Raw genomic sequence first — 22,829 nt, forward strand, 5'->3', positions numbered from 1 at the left:
GCTAATATTATAAGGTGTCATATGTCCCAGCTTACTTCAGGAGATGTATTGCATGAAGCTAAATATGTTTCAGAGATGAAAACTCAACAAAGACTCAGGAAAAGGTGCCAAGGCCTATTGAGGGAAGTTGCAGCAGAGGTCCCTCAACCGGACAAAATTGTATCATGCTGTATCACCGCAGAGAAGGAAGCCGTTGGCATCTGCAAGACTGCGGTTACCAGCAATGTCCCTTTCACCTAACGATGAACTGTATTGCACGAGTCACGTTTGCTACTGCTGTACAATGTGTGCCAGTTTGGCAGGAAGCCAGCCCTGAGATAAAAAAAAATATGTGTTTTGATGTGTGCATTAGGTCTAGTTAGAAGCAATATAAGCTTAGCTTTGTGTGCCAGTATTTACCTTATAAGGTCAAGGCCTGCTAATTGGTTAGTAGCATAAGGCTGTTAGAACATGAGTCACAGGACCAGGGTATAAGAGAGTTCTGTTGTACTCCTGAATTGTTCCTTGGTACTTGGGCAGTGTTAGCATACACTGTTAGTTTAAGTTCAAAAGCCTTTGTGTTCTTTATTTTCCATTGAACCCTTTGCTTAGTATTTACTATTGTATTCACTATAGATCTACCTAGTTTTATTTGCTTTAAGTTGTCGTTGTTTGTAATATAAAATAATACCCCATTGAGAGGCCAGTACCCCCAGCACGGTGCCGAAGGTGTGAGTTTTGTTTTGTGTTTGAGAGCAGACGGTCCCGGGGCTCACATTTCCAAGGACCTTTTCTAAGGTGAGTCTTGCGCTTATCTTTACAGAATTTGACACCGGTAATTTTTCGTCCTTTGCATATAGACATGTCCTATTTGTGTAGTTTAGGTTATGTTTATTAAATACACCAAACAATAGTAATATTTGAAGACTGTCACTGTGTAATGTGTTTACTGTACAGTTGTATTCAAAAGTTAGCATATCTTGAAATATGCTATGATATAAATATTCAGTGAGTTTCTCAGCTCATCCGGTGGGGCACAGACTTGGCTGGATACTGCACCATCAGATATTTTTATTTTCATCCCGTGTGGTAGGAGTCAATTATTTGCTAGTTTTGTTTTTAGAAATAACAATTATGGCAGATGACATGACAGAGATCAGTGAAAATGTAGCTTTTTTTATTTTAATTTAAGTTAAATTTAAGTTTTTGTATTTAAAGTTATGGTGTATTATTTAAATTATAAACACAGAGTAATAACACAGTAATAACACAGGTTGACACACACTGATTTTGAAATGTGTGAAGAAATATGTATAAATCAAAATTATCAAATTGTCCCCGAGATTACTTGAGTGATGATCCTGTCTACCTTCTTCTAGCTATCTACAGTCTTTATATGACCTTGTATTTTCCTGTCTCCTCTAATCCTGTTTTATTAGGTTATAAACCTCAGTTTTGTTTAATTGGAGCTAAACCTCTAATGCTGATTATTCAATTGTTCTTTGAGTGGCTGAATAGTAAACATGGACAGCATAAGGTTGAAGATTTTATTTTAAAATTAGTTCTATGAAAAATTCATACTTTAATTCGTCAAATAATTTGTGCAAATGATAGAAATTGCGTATAAGGTATATATTTTAAAACAAAAATTTCTGCTTGTATTAAGAGCAATTACAGTTTTACAGATCTTTTCACTTTGTCACTGTCAATTTATTGAGGTAACCTGCATCAGTTCATCATCAGGGCCGATGTGATCTAAAGACATTGAGGATGCAAAATTGTTAAGGGATTTTTGATATGGTAAACGGGTCAGCCGTGATAATGCCCTAAACTTACACTGGAAAGTGGTTAATAACTATTTTTGTGACATTAAATTGATTGACATTATATTCAGGGACATCATGTTTATGACATCACACTGAGTAACATTATAGTGTGATGTTTTTTTTTTCAGTATCTGCAGCCTATTCTACACACGTACACATCACAAATGTTGTCACTCTCACACACACACACACACACACACATATACATCACATACATACAGTACACACATACATACTGTATGCACACATTACAGATGGTAACACTCACACAGACACACATGCATGCTCAAACACACTCATATCACACACATACACACACGCATCCCAAATGTTAACACTTACATCTTTCTCCCACTCACATGCATGCACGCAGAAACACCCATACAGTGGAACCTCGGATTACGAGCAACGCGGTTTACAAGTGTTTCGCAAGATGAGCAACAACTTTTAATAATTTTTTACTTGAAAAACGAGCATTGTCTTAGTTTACGAGCAGCGAGTATCATGTTTCACGCATGCGCTTCTTGTTTTAACACCGAGCGTTACATCATCACAAGTGAGCCAACGGTTTTTTTCTCTCTTGCAGCAGAATTGTAGGTAATCGCCTCTCCTGCTGGGTGAATACACACACACACACACACACACACGCTGTGTGTGTGTGTGTGTGTGATGTACGTGCGCACGCACACACACACATTAACGGAGAGACCATTTTTAAAACCGTTTAAAAATTAGCAAGGAACATTCCTAGTCACACTCACGTGAGCGCAAACTAACAGGATCACTACTGTAAGTAAAACAACAACAAAAAAACTAATTAAACAGCTCCTCACCTTTGGAAACAATCGCGAAAGATAGAAGTTTGTGTGTTTATTTGGCAACCTGAGAGAAGGGGAGCTGTAAAGCCGAGACCTATCGTCTCCCCTGCTTGGTCTTAGTGCCTGCAGTGTTTTTGAGTGCGCGTGTGTTTTTGTCTGTGTAAGGCAGAGAGTTTGTGTGTTTGTTTGGCAACCTGAGAGAAGGGGGCCGTAAACGCAAGCGAGCCCCCCTTCAGCCCCCCTCTTCTCAGGTTGCCAAATAAACACACAAACTTTCTGTTTTTAAACTATGGAGTACCCAGAGGAAACCCACCAAACATGGGAAGAACATGCAAACTCCATGCACACAGAGACAGGAATTGAGCCTGATCAGGAATTGAACCCAGACCCTGGAGGTGCAAGGCAACAGTGCTAACCACTACACCACCATGCTGCCTTTATCTGTTTAATATGTTAATTAATCTCTCAAACTGAAGAGGAAAAATGTTTATTTTGTTCACAAACACAACCAGTGTGATGAGATTTGGAGGATATGCTTGTTTGTGTGCACAAATTAACACAGATTGGCAGAAACCACAGCACACCTTCAGAGGTCTTGTAGAGTCCAAACCTCCACAGGTCAGAGATTTATTGGTGCACAATACATGTGGGGGCCACAATATTATGCAGCTGCTTTTAATATTACAGCTGATTGGTGTACAGTAAGGGGTGTGGCTTTCTCATTGCCTGCTTGTCATATTATTAGTTTCCTAGATTCTCTGTAATATTTAGTCACACATTCAAAATTGTTCAAGGTTTCCCTTGTATTAAACTGTTTTACTACTTCTCTTTTAAGAAACACTTGTCTTCTTTTTTCTTTTCAGTCAAGGAAAGGTTTACAACAATTCCAAATGCAGGTACCATTTTCTCAATTTATTTATTTTTATTGAACAATTTTAATTTGCCACTATGAATTATTAGTGTCAATATGAATAGATGCTTTGCTTACTGCATAAAATGTATGCATGCTAAAAAATGTATTGATCAGAGCAATCAATTAAAACAAAATGGCATTTTGTTACAGATGCATTACTGCAGGTGTGTAATAAAAAACTACTGTATCCTATATATTTTCCGTGGTTTAATAATAATAATAAAGAAACTAAATAGATACTTTAAATGTGCATGTGTGTGTGTGTGTGTGTGTGTGTGTGTGTTTACTGTCTTTATAAACCTAAACCAAGTACAGTTTCTGACTTTATCCACTAAGGTTTGCAAGATAATTTTATGTGCTATTATTAATATGTGCTATTATTTCCTTAGTGACAAAATGTAATGGGTGATTGGTTCACAACTATTTTTTTTTTTGGCAAGAACATATTCAGATATTTAGATTCATTCATTCTGAATCACACAATGACAAATATTGGTTATAGAGGAGTCTTAATGTCCAATTTGGTATCCTGTATTTTTCTCATCCATTAATGATAAGGAGAAATCACTGAGCAGATATTATTTGGTTGTTAAATATTTTTTTTTTCACGCTTGTATCGGGTGTTATTGGTGTGACTGCTTTATTTCGAAACAAGATTTGTTCACTTCTGTTGTTGGCTTCATTTATTTGTCACTTATTTTTAATGGTTAAGGTGCAACCTTCAATTAGCTTATATGAAAATTGACAAGAAATTTAAAAATTCTCAACTTTTTCATTTTAATTGAACATCCCAGAACAAGTAATCAAATACCCCTTTCACAGGTGCTGTGTTTAGGAAGTACAGAAGGACACACATGCACAGTCACGTACTGTGTGCAAAGAATCCCTTCACACACAGCATTACAGTACTTCACTCTAAGCTGCTGTCTGTGTTGTTAAAAACACAGTTATATTCATTTAATGTTAAAATTGTTGGATGATCTCAATCATTTTAGTGCAACATGCAAAAAAAAAAAAATTAAATTTAGGAAGTTGCACATAGTGTATGTAATAAATTAATTTATGTATGTTAATTAATGCTTCATATCTTAGTTCTTCCAATTACCTGTGTGTTACAGAAGGAAGAGGCACTGCAGTGGAAACTTTCTGTCACGGTGCTACGAGGAAGTTTCCAGCATTCATATGACCGCTGTACAGTACATCAGTATTCTCACACACACATTTTTTTTTAAATAATTTTATTACTAAAAAACATAAACAGTTTGAGATGTAAAGTGTTTCCCATCTTGCTTACGTTATATGACAGATAAATGATGAAACTAATGGAAAAGCAACATATAGTGTATTAGAACCTTTTTGGCCGACAACACAAGCAACCAGAACAAGTTCAAAGCACCGTGACATATTTGTTACAAGTGTTTAGTACAAGAATTGTACTGTAAAATAAACACTATTCTTCCAAAAGATATCCACTGTTTATTTTTCCCATATTGTTACCTGTTTATATGTTGACTTGCTAACTGTACATCCACAGTTACGCTGCCTGACCTCTATGTGACCTTACACCTACCCACGGCCACAGCTTGCACCCTGAGAACAAGAACAATCAATAACTGCAAGACACCTGAGTGGAAAGAGACCTTTTTCTTCCATGCCTTCAGCCAGGTCAAGGTGAGTCAACTAACAGGTGAAAGAGCAGACTCTCAGGATTTATCCCTTGCCAGAACAGTGAAAATCTTTTCATTATTTGACGTAATAAACCTGATAGCAAAATTCAGACACTCCTGGTTAGCGCCATCAAACAAAGCAGCTGACGCTAACGCTTATTTCCTGTAAAAAGCAACATAATAGTATTACAAAATAGTATTACATTTATTGTATCATTTCCTATGTCTATGACATGCAAATATATTTCATTAGTGTTCATTTCTTGGAATTTTATGTGGAACCCTAAGCCTATTTACATGCAGACAATACAATACAAATTGAATCCAATGTGTAATGCAATATACACAGCCATAACATTTCAAGACAAAGCATTAAGTCCAATATTGTGTGTGTTCCCCTTAAGCCACTGGGGCAACTCTGGCCCCTCGAGGCATGACCCTACTAGACCCTATGCTTTAGTAATTGGCACCGGAATATTAGTGGCGGACCTTTGGGTGCTGTGGGTTGCAGGGTGGGGCCTCCATTGAACAAAATTTTTGTCTGGCACATCTCAAAGGTGCTCAGTCAGATTGGGATCTGGGAGTTTGGATCCTTGGGTGCACCGAGTGTTCTCGTGCCTCTCTAACGTGGCCAACATTGACTTGTGATTCGTGAGTTGTGCTGCATTGACCTTTCTGATGGCAATGGCATCATAGGTGAGCCTTGGGTGACCCATTATCCCGTAAACAGTTTACTGGTATATAATAAATCATTTATATTGATATGTTAATGTTTTGTGGTGTTATTGCTATGGGTAATCATGTTATATTAATCTAATTCTGACAAAAATGTGTGTTCTTGAAAAAAATATTGAAATAACAGACGTTATGTTTTCTCCACTAGAATGTTCTGGAGGTGAATTTGTACAACGAAGACATTGTCAAGGATGATCTATGCGCCAGTATCTTGGTTGATATCAGCATTCTCAAAGTGGGTCAGAAAGAGAAAAAGGTCTTCATCACAGATGATCAGGTCAGACACTCAGGACATTCAGTTCAAAAATTACTTATCTGATGTTTGAGGTATATGTTCATACACAAGAAAAACTTTAATGCTAAATAAGAGAAATGGAATCATGCTATAAATGAAAATTGTATGGCAGATTAAACTAAAGAATGAAATAAAATTTAAACTGTAAATTAAGCTATGAAATAAATGAAATTAATTATGTGCATAATTAAAATGTATAAATTATATGTAATATAAATATAAATTAGATAAGTAAAAAAAAATAAAAAAATACAAAGTGGTTATGACAGCAGGAGTATGATTTGAAACAGGTGAAAAAGGAATGTTTGTTAGCAAGAACGTAGGGTGTGTACAGTATATCTTTGTCTCTCTCATTCCCTATTGACTTTTGCAGATGTGTGCCTGCCATGATGCCAGTTATAACAGCAGACAGCATGAGCACTGTTACTGTAACTGTTGTTAGCCATGTATTTTCGCTGATAATTATGGAAGAGTTGTATAGGAGCCAAAAAGAAAGAATACCTGATGATTACCTGATTACCTCCAACACTGTTAGAATAGCAAATAAAATCATTACTGACCAGATCTGAAGCAATACAGTTTAGAGTATTATCGGTTTTTGCTGTTTTTAACATGTTTCGTGGCTAAGTATGCAATGTTGTAATTTTTGTGATTAAATGAACATAAGCAATTTCACCATACTTTAAGATTCAGTGGTGGACCAATAAAAAAAAGATTATATAAGACTTATTATGTGAACATAATTACATAAAGATGACGCTGATGGAAGATTTATGTTCTTGTTTTCAGCTAAAGGACAAGCTGTGGTTGGAATTTGAGATCACAGAGAGGTAAAAATAAAATTAAAAATTAAAATAAAAGATATACACTACAGTAAGTATGTAGGTGATTTTTATGGAAGTGACATTTACAGAAAAATATTTGTAACTAATTTTATATGTGAACAGTCAACATACTGCCAACACAAAATGTCCAACGTCAAGTTTAACCAAATAATTTGTGAACTATTATTTTGTTTACTGTTTATAAACACAATAGTTGTTTTAAAAAATTACATTTATACTATATTTTTATCATAGTATAGTATCATACCCTCCATGCTATGAGAGGATATGATACATCAACTGCATGGGAATTTAAACTTTTATACTAGTTCAGTTGGCAACTAATAAACTACCAGCAAATCTTCACATGTAAACTAATGAATAATGACTTATCAAAATATAAATATATAATATTTAATATATAAATACTGCTTATCTCTGTGACGTAAAAATAGGACTACTTTACATTGAGCCACATCACACTTGATGTATTTTACGGCTGTATTATTTCTTATTTTAAGAAGCTACAGTATGTCAGTTAATAGTAAGGACAATCAATTAATTAAGCAATTTATTTTATAAACAATTTAATCCTTTATGATCTTTCTAGTTTTTACATTAAATTAAAATGTTTATGTCTCTGGGTTTGTGTTACAGTGTTGAACTACCTGGTCAATACTGCTCTAATGGAGTGCTGGTCGTAAGTGCTTGTTCTAGCTATTATATTTTAAACAGCCAAACAATTGAAAGGAATAAAATAATGTGAGGTACACACACCACACACACACACACACGCATGCATACACATACATATCATGGATGGACTTCTGCAATAAAGTCAAATTTAAAAAGGAATTAAAATTTAAGTAAAATTGAAACGTCCAACCTAAACTTTGTGGAAGCTTTCAATTTTTTTTTACTTTTAAAAATAGTTTTATCCAAAAGAAGATGAAACAAGCAAAGTTAAACAAATAAAATAAAAGATATGTATACTGTGCCATTTGTCCCCTTCCCGTTTTTTCTTTTTTTTTTTTGCATATTTATTACACTTAAATGGTTGAGACAATCAAAGCTTTTTATATTATACAATGGTAATCTGGTAAATACAAAATGCAGTTTTAAATTTATGATTTCATTTAATTAGGAAAAAAATTTTAAATGCTGTTGTAGGATTATTAATAAAATCTTCAGGCATGGTCCTGAATGTAATCAAGGAATGTTTACAGTACATATACAAAAATATGATTTTAATACACACAATTTACCTAAAAAAGGAATAATGGGGGCAGATTTGTTAATCTTACATGTTTGTGATTTTAGGCTGCCCCGTTTTCTACTCTCGGGGTGAAGTTGGACAAACTGCCAAAGGATGGTGAGATACAAAGTATCCACTGAAAACTATACAGTATATTATGAATGTTACACAGAATTGTTGTGTATTTCAGTTGAAAATGACATGCTGCTAATGGTACGAGGGGCGTATAATGAAAAGCAAGTAATCTCAGTGTCAAAGAACAGCAACATGCAGACTCTTCATTACTACATCAACAAATACCTGAAGACTGAGATTGGACTCCGGATGGTACAATTTGTGTTAAATTATCATGCGTTTAAAATTGTTATAAAAAATTATATGTAATAGTAATAATTTGTGTTATTATCCATTTTCTCTTTTGGTTGTTTACTGTATCTGTTTGATTCTTTTTTTGTTTGGGAAAAGTTGAATGATAGAACCCCCAGCCCTGCAGTAGTACCTGTAAGCCCTTTTGTGGCCACAAGTGAATTTACACTCTCTCTTCCTGTGGAAAAGGTGAGACATCCCATAATATAAAATTTGACTAATGCTAAGTTTTAACATCCCAAACTTTAAAACTTTGGGCCAAAGTTCCTTCAGTTTAATTTCTACTGTATTGCTAAAAGTATTCACCCACCCATCCAAATCATTGGATGGGTGAGTGAATCACTTCCATAGTTACAGGTGTATAAAATGAGAATGGATGGAATGGGTGGTTCCAATTACTACCATAGTTACAGGTGTATAAAATCAAGCACTTAAACATGCAAACTACATCTGCAAACACTTGAAAACAATGGGTCGCTCTCAGGAGCTCAGTGGATTCTGGCATGGTATCGTGATAGGGGATAGGATGCCACCTGTGCAATAAATCTAGTTGTGGAATTTCCTCGCTACTAAATATAGTGGAACCTTGGATTATAATTCAATATTTGTTCCGGAAGTGGGCTTGTATTCCAAACCAAAGCCAATTGTCTCATAGGAAACAATGGAAATCCAAATTATTCGTTTCACAGCCCAAAAAAATAAATACATAAAAATAATTAACACAAAATATAAATAAAAATATTTTTTTTAATTACCTGCACATTACCTTTAAAAAAAAAACGAAAAATAAATCCTGACAGATAAGTGTTTACGTTTATGCGCGCAGCCGCTGTGTGTGTAAAGGCGAGAGAGAGCGTGAGAGAGTGTGTGAACTGGCACGGTGTCAAATTACGCACGTATACACTCTGCAGCACAAGAGAAACACACACATAACACACACACAGTAAAGGCGAGAGAGAGAGAGAGAGAGTGTGTGAACCGGCATGGTGTCAAATTACGCGCGCACACATAATGCACACAGTTAATGACAGAGAGGGAGAAAATGGATTTTTAACCTCTCTAATGAGACTTTTTTTTGCTTTACGCGCGCACATATGTTTGTTATAAGAAACAGTACGCATGTGCTGTACATACGCGCTTTCAAACACAAAATAAAATATGTTTTACACACAGTGTTATAGTAAACAGTTCACGCGTGCGCTGATTGATTATACCAGTAAGAGACGAGCACTAAGACCCAGCAGGGGAGACAATTACCCCTAATTTCGCAGCGCAAGAGAGAGAAAAACCGTTGGCTCAGTTGTGATCACGTGTCGCTCGACGTCAAAACAAGAAGCGCATGCGTGATACATGATACTCGGTGCTCATAAACCAAGACTTTCTTGTTTTTTAAATCAAAATTTATTAAAAATCTTTGCTCGTCTTGCGGAAAACTCGCAAACCTCCACATTTACCTGTAAGTGGTATTATAACAAAGTGGAAAAGTTTGGGAATCACAGCAACTCAGTCACCAAGTGTCTGACTGCATTGTGCCAAGGGTAAAGTTTGGTGGAGGGGGAATTATGATGTGTGGGTTGTTTTCTTAGGCATTTGGTTCTGCTCCTTAGTTTCAGTGAAAGGAACTTTTAATGCTTCAGCATACCAGGACATTTTGGACAACTTTGTGGGAACAGTTTGGCGATGGCCCACTGTTCCAACATGACTGTGCAGCCGTGCACAATAAAGAAATAAATATAAGTGAAGTCCTGAATTCTACCCAATAGAACACCTTTGGGATGAATGAGAGCGAACAGTGTAAGTGAGCTTTTAGAAAAATGGTCAAAAATTTCCACAAACACAGTCATAGAACTTGTGGAAAGCCTTCCCAGAAGAGTTTAAGCTGTCATAGCTGCAAAGGGTGGACCAACATAATATTAAACCCTATGGATTAAGTATCAGATGTTACTCAAGTTTATATGCATGTTAACAATCATGTTTGGAAAACAATGTTGTAAGTCATGTTTTGTCATTAAACCGCGAAAATCTCAGGTAATTAAGAGCACAGGGCAAGAATGATTAATTTTGCCACATTATGACCATCAAAGTGAAGCATAAGATGCAAAACCATTTGTGTGATATTACAACATGCATTCCCTTTATAGATAAAATATGAAATTTTAAAGAAAATATTTAGAATAAATATGCTTTTTGTTAAGACATTAAATGTACCCCAAATTATAAATGACTCTTACTTATTTGGCATATTATATACTCAAAATGTTTGTTTCACTCCACAGGACAAGATAGATTTGCATTTAAGCAGAGTAGACAGGTATTGCTAAGCAAATATTTTTCTGTGCAGCATCTTCAAATCATATCTCAAACTTGACAACTAGACTTGGATGTGGATATTTTACATTGATGGGTGTATAAAGAATGATGTAATGTCTTAATACCGAGACCATGTTGGCCTACTGATTCATCCTTGCTTGAAAAACAATTAATTTAACCTCTGATTGTTTCATTATTTTTGTGTGTATATACTGTAGGTCTAAGGAGGACATAAAGGTGCGCCTGGATTTTGACATACCAACAGAAGAGAAGGCATTTCTCATGAAGAGAAAAGAGGTGGTTTCTCGTGCTTTGCAGAAAATTTTCAATCTTCAAAATCCTTTGGATGCCACCAAGGTACATGAGGTTATATAACAAAGATCTTTTTTTTGGCTATTGGCCTCTGTATACCACCACTTTAACTTTGAAATTAATTTAAATTTATAAGTGAATTCAGTACTTTCAGATTTATTTCAAGGAGTTTGACAAACGTATGGCTCAAAAATAACAGCCATTTTCATACACCCATTTCCCCCCCCTAAATTAGGAAAGAAATGAACATAATTCCAAACGGATTACCTTTATTACCTTGATGCATATCATTTGCACTCAATGACTAACGAGTCTGGAACCAATGAACATAAACAAATTCTGTGTTTCCTCCCTCAAGATGTTTTGCGAGGCCTTTACTCCAGCTGCATCCAGCTGCTTTTTTCTAGGTCTTTCCGCCAACACTCTTGTCTTCCCCAAGTGAAAAGCATGCTCTATTGGGTTGAGAGAAAGTGACTGACTTGGCAAGTTAAGAATATCCCCTTTCTATGTCTCGGGTATCTTCACTATGTTATGTCATTGTCCATGTGCAATATAAAGAAACACCCTATTATTTTAGCAGCATTTGGCTAAATCTGTGCAGCCTTAAATACTTTAAAATTAATCCTTCTACTTTTATCAGCAGTCAGGTCATCAATAAACACCAGCGACCCAGTTCAACTGGCAGCCATATATATTTATGCCATCATGTTTGAGAAATGATGTGGTTTCTGTTCTTGAGCATTAACAGTGGTATGCAGCTCAGATTGAAGCATCTATATTTACTTTATGAACCCGTCTCTTGAACAGTTACATACTGGCACACATTGTATTGAACTAAATTTAAAGGAGTAAATCACGTTGTTGTATTACTTACGGTATAAAGAATGTAGTGTGTGTGTGTGTGTGTGTGTGTGTGTGTGTGTATGTGTGTTAAGGTGCCAACTGTTGCTGTGGTGTGTTCAGGAGGCGGCTCCAGAGCTATGACAGGCACATACGGCTCTCTGAAAGGACTGCAGAGCCTCGGCCTGCTCGATGTCATCACCTACATCACCTCTGTCTCTGGCTCCACCTGGTGGGTGTAAAAGCACAACACAGGCTTAAACACATATTTTCATGCTACTGTACTATATAAATTGTACATGCAATCATATGATAAACAAGCTGTATTTCACCATGATCTGCCCTTAAACGCTTCAGTTAATTTAGTCACAAATGGAAAAGCAACTTTTGTGTTACTGGATTTTTACGTATGTTGTGCTAAAAAAAATAATAATCTGATGCTCCCACCTGTCTTTCTCATCTTCTGTTTAAGGACCTCCGCTAGTCTCTACTCTGACCCATTTTGGTCAAAAGTAGAGCTGGATAAAGCGATAACATCTACACAGAAGGAGATCTGTAAAATCCCAGCCAGTCTCTTTTCTTCTACACAGCTAAATTATTATCTCTCCGAGCTGCAGAACAGAGAGAAACAAGGCTACTCAGCCTCATTCATCGATACCTGGGGACTCATCATAGAACAGCTTGTCTTTGGAAAGGTCTGCTTCTAAACTGGCACAGAAATACACTTAAACTATTGTAGCGTTTTTCACCGCTAAGAGAGCACTTGAAGAGACGAGTGAGCTTCTTTTCTGCCCAATGCAAATGGTTGGGAGTAATTTATTTTGCAACAGCACGAAACAGCATAAACAGCACATCCAACATCCATAAAAACACACATCTAACACACACACACGCAACCTGGCCGAAGCCACTAACCAAAACACCTTTCCCCAACAGGGTAAACACATACCAACCCCTCCCACAGGCATGATGGTTGCTAATCAAAACCCCGCCCACGCCACACTATTAACAATGTAATAAATGAAACGTGTGATTTCTGTGTTTATCATACTATTATTTCTTTAATTCAGAGCTGCTGTTAGAGAGAAATAAATTAATCCCTACTGACCGATAATTATCGAGGATTCAAAAGCACTGTGATGCAATATCACATATGAGAGAGTACTGTTGTTCTGAATATCAGCATGGCTATAATAAGGCTGTGGAAATAAGGGTGCAACTCGAATACTGAAGATATCACAGTATGTTTATATTCAGTACACACCAGCAGAACAAGAATTCATTTCATTTTTTTTATATAGTATTTTTAACAATGGATGACAAGTAGGCTTTAATTGTCATTTTAACCACATAGAGTTCAGTACAGAAATGAAACAGCATTCCAACAGGACCTACATGTAACATAAATTAAAAGAAACTATCTAGCTAACTAGGACACCAAATTAGCTAAGTATCTATAAAAAACTAATTGGCCTTGAATTAACAAAAATTATTCCAAGTACTATACAAAAGACAACACAAGACAATATAAAGTGCACGTGCAAATGTGCAAACGGGTCAGACTGTACAGGTACTGCCTCCAGCTTCAGTCCCAGCAAGCCCACTCTTCCTAGGTTGCTCTCTTAAGCAACCTTCCACATCATCAAAGGATGAAAAAGAATGGTAGAGTAAGAGGGAAAGGGGAAAAAACGAAGAAGCAAAAGTGGTGTGACTGGCGCACCAGGTAGTGGCTGTATTGGAGAATGGTGTTGTTAAATGAAGACAAAATTAAATTTATATTCTTGCTTGTAAAATCCAAGTAGAAAAGCTATAACCTGTTATTATCACTAATAGAAAATTTTTTTCTTTTTCAGAAACAAACAAGTACACTATCTGACCAGAGGAAGGCAGTTTTTGAGGGCCAGAACCCTCTACCAATCTACACTGCAGTAAACATGAAAACAGATGCAAATGGCTCAACAGTCCCTGGTAAAGACTTTGTATTATCCATTATCTTATATTTTAACCTGCTGTGATCTAAATTGTATTTTATTTTGTCACACTATTATTTAAAATCAAGGGTATAAAAATTTTTGTTTTCTTTTTGTTAATTTAGAGTGGTGTGAGTTTACTCCTTTTGAGGTGGGATTCTCCAAATATGGAGCATTTGTCCCTGTGGAAAGTTTTGGAAGTGAGTTTTATCTGGGTCATGTAGTGAAGAAGCTGCCAGAAATGTGCATCTCCTTCCTCCTGGGTCAGTGTTGTGTTTGTGATGGAGAAAGTCCCTGCTTCACATTCTCAATTAACCATAACATAACACATCACTAACTGGTGTGGGTGTGTGTGTGTGTGTGCGTGTGCGTGTGCGTGTGTAGGCATGTGGAGCAGTGCTTTCTCCATGACTCAGATGGAGTTCTGGAGGACCATTACCGGAGTGACTGCACCAGTGAAAGGAGAAAATGTACACAAGATTGGTAAATACATCTTCTCAATTGACTTCAAGGGTCGTGCACACCTTAATGTAATATAGCCAGAAATCTTACTTGTTTGTAGGTGACAAAATACTTTTTTTTATCACCATAGTTTGCAAATAAATTCTTTAAAAATTCAAATTTTTTTTCTTATTTTGTCTCTCATAGTTGAGGTATACCTATGATGAAAATCTCTTTAAATGGGAGAAATTGCACAATTGTTGGCTGACTAAATACTTTTTTGCACCACTGTGTGTATATATATATATTATTGTGTATTAATGTGTATATTATATATATATATATATATATATATATATATATATATATATATATATATATATATATTATTTCCTTAATTTAATCTACATATTTTCACTGAATTTAATATGAAGAAATGACAAACAGTGACTCAGTATGTACAGTATATATAACACATTTATAAACTGAATTCTCGTATCTGATTGGTCAGACAGATAATGTACATTATATACTCATGCCAGATAATGTACATTTAAAAAGGAAAAGGATTATGAAGTTAAGATGAGTCATTTTAAAAAAGCTATAAAAAGATACAAATTATGAAGCAGCAATAAAACTGTTTTAGTACAATAACATAATTTGGGACACACTGATTATAACTTTAACTGTTTTATTTTATACATATTTAGAAGCTGATTTTACCATACATTTTTATATAATTGTTTAATTTGGTGACACACAGAAACATCAAATTTACTAGAATACAGTATATGCTTTTATGTGCATTAAATGAAACTAAAAATGGGAATGGATGGAAGCAAAAAAAGAAGTACTGTAAGTAAGGAATCTTCTCTCCTTTCAATCCTCATTTCCAAAAGAAAGAAGAATATAAAGGAAGGAAACAAAGGAGGGAGGGAGGGAGGACAAATGGGAGCAACGAAAGGAAATGAGAAAAGACAGATGCAAGAAAACAAATAAGGAAAGATGGAAAGAAAAGAAGCAGAGAGAGAAGAGGAAAGGCAAGAGTTTAGGAGTGATAGTAGGGACTTTGAATCATGGGACCATGACAGGGAAGGGAAGAGAGTTAGTTGATATGATGCAGAGAAGGAAGGTGGATATACTGTGTGTCCAGGAGACCAGGTGGAAAGGTAGCAAGGCTAGAAGCTTAGGATCAGGGTTCAAATTGTTTTACCATGGTGTGGATAGGAAAAGAAATGGAGTAGGAGTTATTCTGAAAGAGGAGTTTGTAAGGAATGTTCTAGAGGTGAAGAGAGTATCAGATAGGGTGATGAGTCTGAAGCTGGAAATTGAAGGGATAATGTTCAATGTTGTTAGTGGTTATGCCCCACAGGTAGGATGTGAGTTAAAAGAGAAGGAGAAATTCTGGAGTGAGTTAGATGAAGTGATGCAGAGCATCCCCAGAGGTGAAAGAGTGGTGATTGGTGCAGACTTCAATGGACATGTTGGGGAAGGGAACAGAGGTGATGAAAATGTGATGGGCAGGTTTGGTCTTCAGGACAGGAATGTAGAAGGACAGATGGTGGTGGACTTTGCAAAGAGGATGGAAATGGCAGTAGTAAATACTTTCTTCCAGAAGAGGCAGGAACATAGGGTGACATATAAGAGTGGAGGCAGAAGCACTCAGGTCGACTACATCTTGTGTCGACGTTGTAATCTGAAAGAGATCAGTGACTGCAAAGTGTTGGTAGGGGAGAGTGTAGCCAGACAACACAGAATGGTGGTGTGTAAAATAACCCTGGTGGTGAGGAAGGCGAAGAGGACAAAGGCAGAGCAGAGGACAAACTGGTGGAAGCTGAGAAAGGAAGAATGTTGTGAAGTCTTTAGGAAGGAGTTGAGACAGGCTATGAGTGGTCAGGAGGGGCTTCCAGTTGACTGGACAACTACAGCCAATGTGATCAGGGAGACAGGTAGGAGGGTACTTGGTGTATCATCAGGTAAGGGGAAAGTGGACAAGCAGACTTGGTGGTGGAATGAGGAAGTCCAGGAGTGTATACAGGAAAAGAGGCTAGCTAAGAAGAAGTGGGACACTAAGAGGACTTAAGAGAGTAGACAGGAGTACAGGGAGATGCAGTGTAAGGTGAAGGTAGAGGTGGCAAAGGCCAAACAAAGAGCATATGAGGACTTGTATGCTAGGCTAGACAGTAAGGAGGGAGAGGTGGATCTGTACAGGTTGGCAAGGCAGAGAGATAGAGATGGGAAGGATGTGCAGCAGGTTAAAGTGATTAAAGGTAGAGATGGAAATGTACTGACAGATGCCAGGAGGGTGATGGGAAGATGGAAGGAGTACTTTAAGGAGTTGATGAATGAGGAAAACGAAAGAGAACAAAGAGTAGAAGAGGTGACTGTTGTGGAACAGGAAGTAGCAAATATTAGTAGAAGTGAGGTGAGAAGGGCGTTGAAGAGGATGAAGAGTGGAAAGGCTGTTGGTCCTGATGACATACCTGTGGTGGTATGGAAGTGCTTAGGAGAGGTGGCAGTAGAGTTTCTGACAAGTTTGTTTAACAAGATCTTGGAGAGTGAGAGGATTCCAGAGGAATGGAGGAGAAGTGTATTGGTGCCAATTTTTAAGAACAAGGGAGATGTGCAAAGCTGTGGCAATTATAGAGGTATAAAGCTAATGAGCCAGACAATGAAGCTGTGGGAAAGAGTAGTGGAAGCTAGGTTAAGGGCAGAGGTGAGCATTTGTGAGCAGCAATATGGTTTTATGCCTAGAAAGAGTACATCAGATGCAGTATTTGCTTTGAGGATGCTGGCGGAGAAGTACAGAGAAGGTAACAGGGAGCTGCATTGTGTCTTTTTAGATTTAGAGAAAGCATATGACAGGGTGCCAAGAGAGGAGCTGTGGTATTGTATGAGAAGGTCTGGAGTGGCAGAGAAGTATGTTAGAGTAGTGCAGGACATGTATGAGAGCTGTAGGACAGTGGTAAGATGTGCTGTAGGTGTGACAGAAGAGTTCAAGGTGGAGGTGGGTCTGCATCAAGGATCAGCTCTAAGCCCCTTTTTGTTTGCTCTGGTGATGGACAGGATGACAAATGAGGTTGCAGATGACATTGTGCTCTGTAGCGAGAGCAGGGAACAGGTGGAGGAAAATTTGGAGAGGTGGAGGTATGCTCTGGAAAGCAGCGGAATGAAGGTTAGCTGCAGCAAGACGGAATACATGTGTGTAAATGAGAGGGACCCAGGAGGATCGGTGAGGCTACAGGGAGCAGAGGTAAAGAAGGTGCAGGATTTTAAGTACTTAGGGTCAACGGTACAGAGCAACGGAGAGTGTTCAAAGGAGGTGAAGAGGCGGGTACAGGCAGGTTGGAATGGGTGGAGAAAAGTGGCAGGGGTGTTGTGTGATAAAAGAGTATCAGCAAGGATGAAAGGAAAGGTGTACAGGACAGTGGTGAGACCAGCGATGCTCTACGGCTTAGAGACAGTGGCGCTGAAGAAAAGACAGGAGGCAGAGTTGGAGGTAGCAAAGCTGAAGATGTTGAGGTTCTCCTTGGGAGTGACAAGGATGGATAGGATCAAGAATAAGTTTATCAGAGGGACAACCCACGTTAGATGTTTTGGAGATAAAGTCAGACAGGCCAGATTGAGGTGGTTTGGACATGTTCAGAGGAGAGATTGTAAATATATTGGTAGAAGGATGTTGAGGTTGGAACTGCCAGGCAGGAGATCTAGAGGAAGACCAAAGAGGAGATTTATGGATGCAGTGAGTGAGGACATGAAGTTAGTTGGTGTGAGAGAAGAGGATGCAGAGGATAGGGTTAGATGGAGGCAAATGATTCGCTGTGGCGACCCCTGAAAGGGAACAGTCGAAAGACAAAGAAGAAAAAGAAGAAGGAAAGAAAAGAAGAAAGAAAAATGGAAGAGAGGAAGGAAGGAAACAGGATGATGGACCCAGTAAATGAACAGGGAAGGAAACAAGGAAGTAAGGAATAATGCAAAGAAGGAAACAAGAAATATGTTAGAAAAGAAGTCAATATAAATGTAGAATACAGGGAAAGAAATAATGCATAAAAGGGAATTTCTTAAAAGGCTCTGCATCATGTGAGATGTCTCTGTACTGTATTTTTATGTCTACTGTATGTGAGATTTTGCTGTTTTCCATTGGTGGATCAATTTTCCTTGTCTAAGCGAAATCGCAAATTTTCATTTAGTCCAACTAAAGGTCTACAAACTTTTGCCACTATTTTGAATAGCATTTAATTTTTTTCTCCCTGCACAGGCATGTATTAATTATGCTGCTGTACATGCACATGTACAGTTTTCTTTTTGTTATTGGCAAAGCCATTCATATGACCAAACATTTTTCACTGGTCTTCTGGTTAAATACTTTGTATCCTTGCACTTTTAAGTAACAAGCAATTTTCTTTGGCTTGTAGATGAAAAGCATCCAGCACTGGATAATTTACCGGTCGATTCAGAGACTTCAATATTGAACAAATTCCTGAATGATCGCCCCATCGTCAGCAAGGTGTTTAACTTCCTTAGAGGATTTTTCATGCACAACTCGTACACCGGAAGCCCAAATTTCAACATCTCAAATGGTCAGACCTAATTTTTTTTTTATTTCACTTGGTTTATTTATAAATTCACTAATTTAAATATTTGCATGGAAGAAATATTTCATTTCATCCATCCAGTTTCTCCTGTGTTTTGTTTTATTTTTGTTAGCTTTTTCTCATAATTCTTAAAAGTCATTGGACATCAAACTTTTATAAATGTACATGCACTGACGACTTTAATAAAATTGCCTGTATAACTGCTTATTAATGCAATTACAGCATTCAAGGCCAAGACCCTTAGTTAATATTGCATGGATGATTAATTACATAATGGAAATTAAAATGTGATCTCAAGTTTGAATTTTAAAACAATGAAAATAGTTGTATTGGCAGTTCTACAGATCAGAGCAGAATGGTCAGAATGGTCTAAGCTGTCACAAATGCTGCAGTAACTCAAATAACCACTAGTGGGCAGCACAGCATCTTAGAATGCATAACACATTAAGCCTTGATGTGGATGGACAACAAGAGCTGAAGGACAGATATCTGACACTAGACTACTTCCCAAATTTTAACAGGCCAGATTATAAACCAGTCTGACCACTCACCTCTGACCTCCCTCATAAACAAGGCAGTTCCACCTGCAGACTGTACTGTATAAAAGCTGTATTGTTTCAATGTTATCACATGTAACAAGACTATTTTCTTGTGCTTTTGTTTGCCTTTTTTTGGTTTCAATTTAAATACTCTTTACAGACACAAGTCCTGATGCCTCTTCTAACAAACTGACTCCAACGGACCCAACCCTTAGCTTGGTGGATTCTGGGTTATTCATTAACATAGCCTTCCCTCCTGTGCTGCGACCCCAGAGATGTGCTGAAATCATTCTGTCCCTCAGCTACTCTTGGGATGATGACCCTTTACAGGTGAAATAAATGACTGTTCATTTTTTATAATCATTATATAGGCATTCCGTTTTCTCACTTTGCATAAAAGTGGTGTGAATGAATGTAGGTAGCTTTAATTAGTTGAAGCTTAAAGAAATTTAACAGAATCCTCACACCATTATAAGTGATTAAAAAAAGAAACCTAAACAAAAGTGAAATAAAATTATTGAAGATGTTTTTGTTTTTTCTATTATGAACCAGACCTTAAAATTAACATTAAAAAATGCTCTTGGCTGAAGCTAGGTAGTTGAGGCTCAAAATTCAAAGAAATTAAGATTTTCTCTTGATATGTTTCTATTGTGTTCAGGTTGTGAAGAAAACTCAGCAATACTGCACTAAACACAAGATACCATTCCCAAGGATAGATTTCAGCAAGTACACATCTCAGCCCCAAGAGGAAGTGTACGTGTTCATGGATGAACAGAATCCTGATGCTCCCATAGTGCTCCACTTCCCATTGGTCAATGTCTCATTTAAAGACTACAAAGCACCAGGTAATTATCATTAATTTACTTGCATTCTTGGATTGATATAATTAGAGTTTTTCTGAGTTGGCTCGTAAATGTGTACATCAGGTTGAAAATTTTAAAAAGTGCATAAGCTCCTCTGTTTTTTAAAAAAAAAAATATATATATATATATATATTTAAAAAAAAAATCTTTAAAACTAATCTTGGTGAATTCCCACCCAATTCCCAACTGTATTATAGCTGAAGAGAGAGCCACTCTTCACTTCCAAAGAGCATAGCCAATATTACTCGCTTGGTCTCCTGGTTACAGATGTCTGTATCATCCTTGGGGTTTAAAGTTGAGATCTTTTGACAATAGGCTCTGCTTTCACAGAAGGTTTGACCAACTGTTCTGCTTGTTCATGCTCAGACCAGAATAAAGCAGTTAATGACATTAAAGAATGAAAACATGAAATGTGTGACATGTACAGTAGGTCATCTATACTGATAACACATGTGAATGTTTGTGTTCTTTTGTGTCGTGAGCTTGACACTGGATAGCGCAATCCTACACAACAAATTTCCCATTGTTGAATTAATATCCTGAGTGTAAAATTAACAGCACAGTCAACACTGGAGATTTCATGTTTTATGCCACTAGTAGGCATTCACTTTAGTTCACTTCTAAAATTAGCATTGTAAAGTTAACTCGACAAGCATTATGGGTAACTACAAAAAAATTCTCCAAGTTTTTTTATGTGAAGTGAGTGTAACTAATTACATTTAGTACTAAAGAACTATTTTTAATGAATGAAGAGAATTGGGATTGGGCTCTTGTGGGCAATTTTTCTGTGATGGCTTGTTACTGAATTTCCTCGAAATACTTAAGGTACCCGAGTCTCCAACAATGAAAGTGGGCTTTATATTAACATGAACACCTTTACTGTTACACTGAACTTTCAGCCTCATTGCATAGAGTATGACTGCAAATCAATCCCTGCTATATCTACCTGATTTCGATTGAGTCTGGCTCCTCTCAAGGTTTCTTTCTACTGTCACCTCTGGGAGTTTTTTCTTGTCACTTTTTCCACTGGCTTGCTCATCAGGGACATATTATTAGTTATAATATATAAAACTTTTTAAAAATAATTTTTACATTTATTCCCAATTTTTTAATAATTATTTTGTTAAAAACACTGTAAAAATAAAATTTTATTGAACTGAGATACAATATTGGATGTGTGTGTGTGTGTGTGTGTGTGTGTGTGTGTGTGCGTGCTCTTACCCTGCAGGAGTAAAGAGAACAGGAAAGAAGGCGCTTAAAGAGGGAAATATTGACGTGAGCTCTAAATACTCCCCATATGTAACCTCAAACCTCACATACTCTTCAGAAGACTTCCAAAGACTGGTGGACCTCTCTCACTACAACATTGTCAACAACAAAGACACCATCATAAATGTACTAAATAAAGCTTTGAAAAAAAAGGGCTTGTTAGCATGACCTCAGCAGATGATGCAAATAACTGCAAAATAAATTAATCAATAGTGTACAAAAATGAAGGATAAACCCCGATTCAAATATATTAACCATAATAATTAATGATTAATATTAATACACTAGTTGTAATATGTTAGTTACTATTGATACAGCTAATTCACAGGAATTTAATGGCAGATGATAATGTGAAGTCTTTTTGGCACCCCAGCCTGGGTTATTTTCATATAACAGTATGATCTGTAGTGAGCCATTCCATTACATGATTTACAGAATTACTTGTAGTTATTATTTGTGTTTGCACTTACTGTATGTAGAAATGAGTAAATCTAGTCTGTAATCAGTTTCTGAAATAAATGTATCTGGTTCAGCGATGTCTTAATCTGATATTGTTTTGTCAGTCAACTAAGTCAAAAGCTTTCAGTTACAGCACACAGATGATCATTGGACAGTTTCTTTTTGTGTTGCTGACCTGCAAAGCATAGACGAAGCAAGACATAATTGTCCATGTCTCGCCGCAACAGCATCTATCATCCGCCATCATTAGACTTTTTTTTTATTTGTAACTCCTCTGAAACCAATAATGGAGATTTGACCTAATATAAATGCATTCATTAGGGTTATTTTTTTTTAAACAGATGGTATTTAGAAATCTTTTTTTATTATTTATCTTAGGAAATATTCTAATATTTTGCGGATTTTTTTATTTTTATGAGCTGTAAGCTGTAATAATCAAAATTAAGACAAAACATGGATTAAAATATTTCATTTAACATGTATTTACAAGTCTACATGAAGATTTCACTTTTTAAATTTAACTACAAAAGTAACTTTCACAATATTAGATTAC

The 22,829-nt window shown here is 36.7% G+C and overlaps 1 pseudogene; it reads left to right on the top strand.

Moving 5' to 3' along the window:
* Nucleotides 1-410: 410 nt before the first annotated feature.
* On the top strand, nucleotides 411-22,330 carry LOC128535354 (cytosolic phospholipase A2 zeta-like; annotated as a pseudogene).
* Nucleotides 22,331-22,829: the final 499 nt, after the last annotated feature.

Source organism: Clarias gariepinus, chromosome 13, assembly GCF_024256425.1.
Source record: "Clarias gariepinus isolate MV-2021 ecotype Netherlands chromosome 13, CGAR_prim_01v2, whole genome shotgun sequence".
NCBI lineage: Eukaryota > Metazoa > Chordata > Actinopteri > Siluriformes > Clariidae > Clarias > Clarias gariepinus.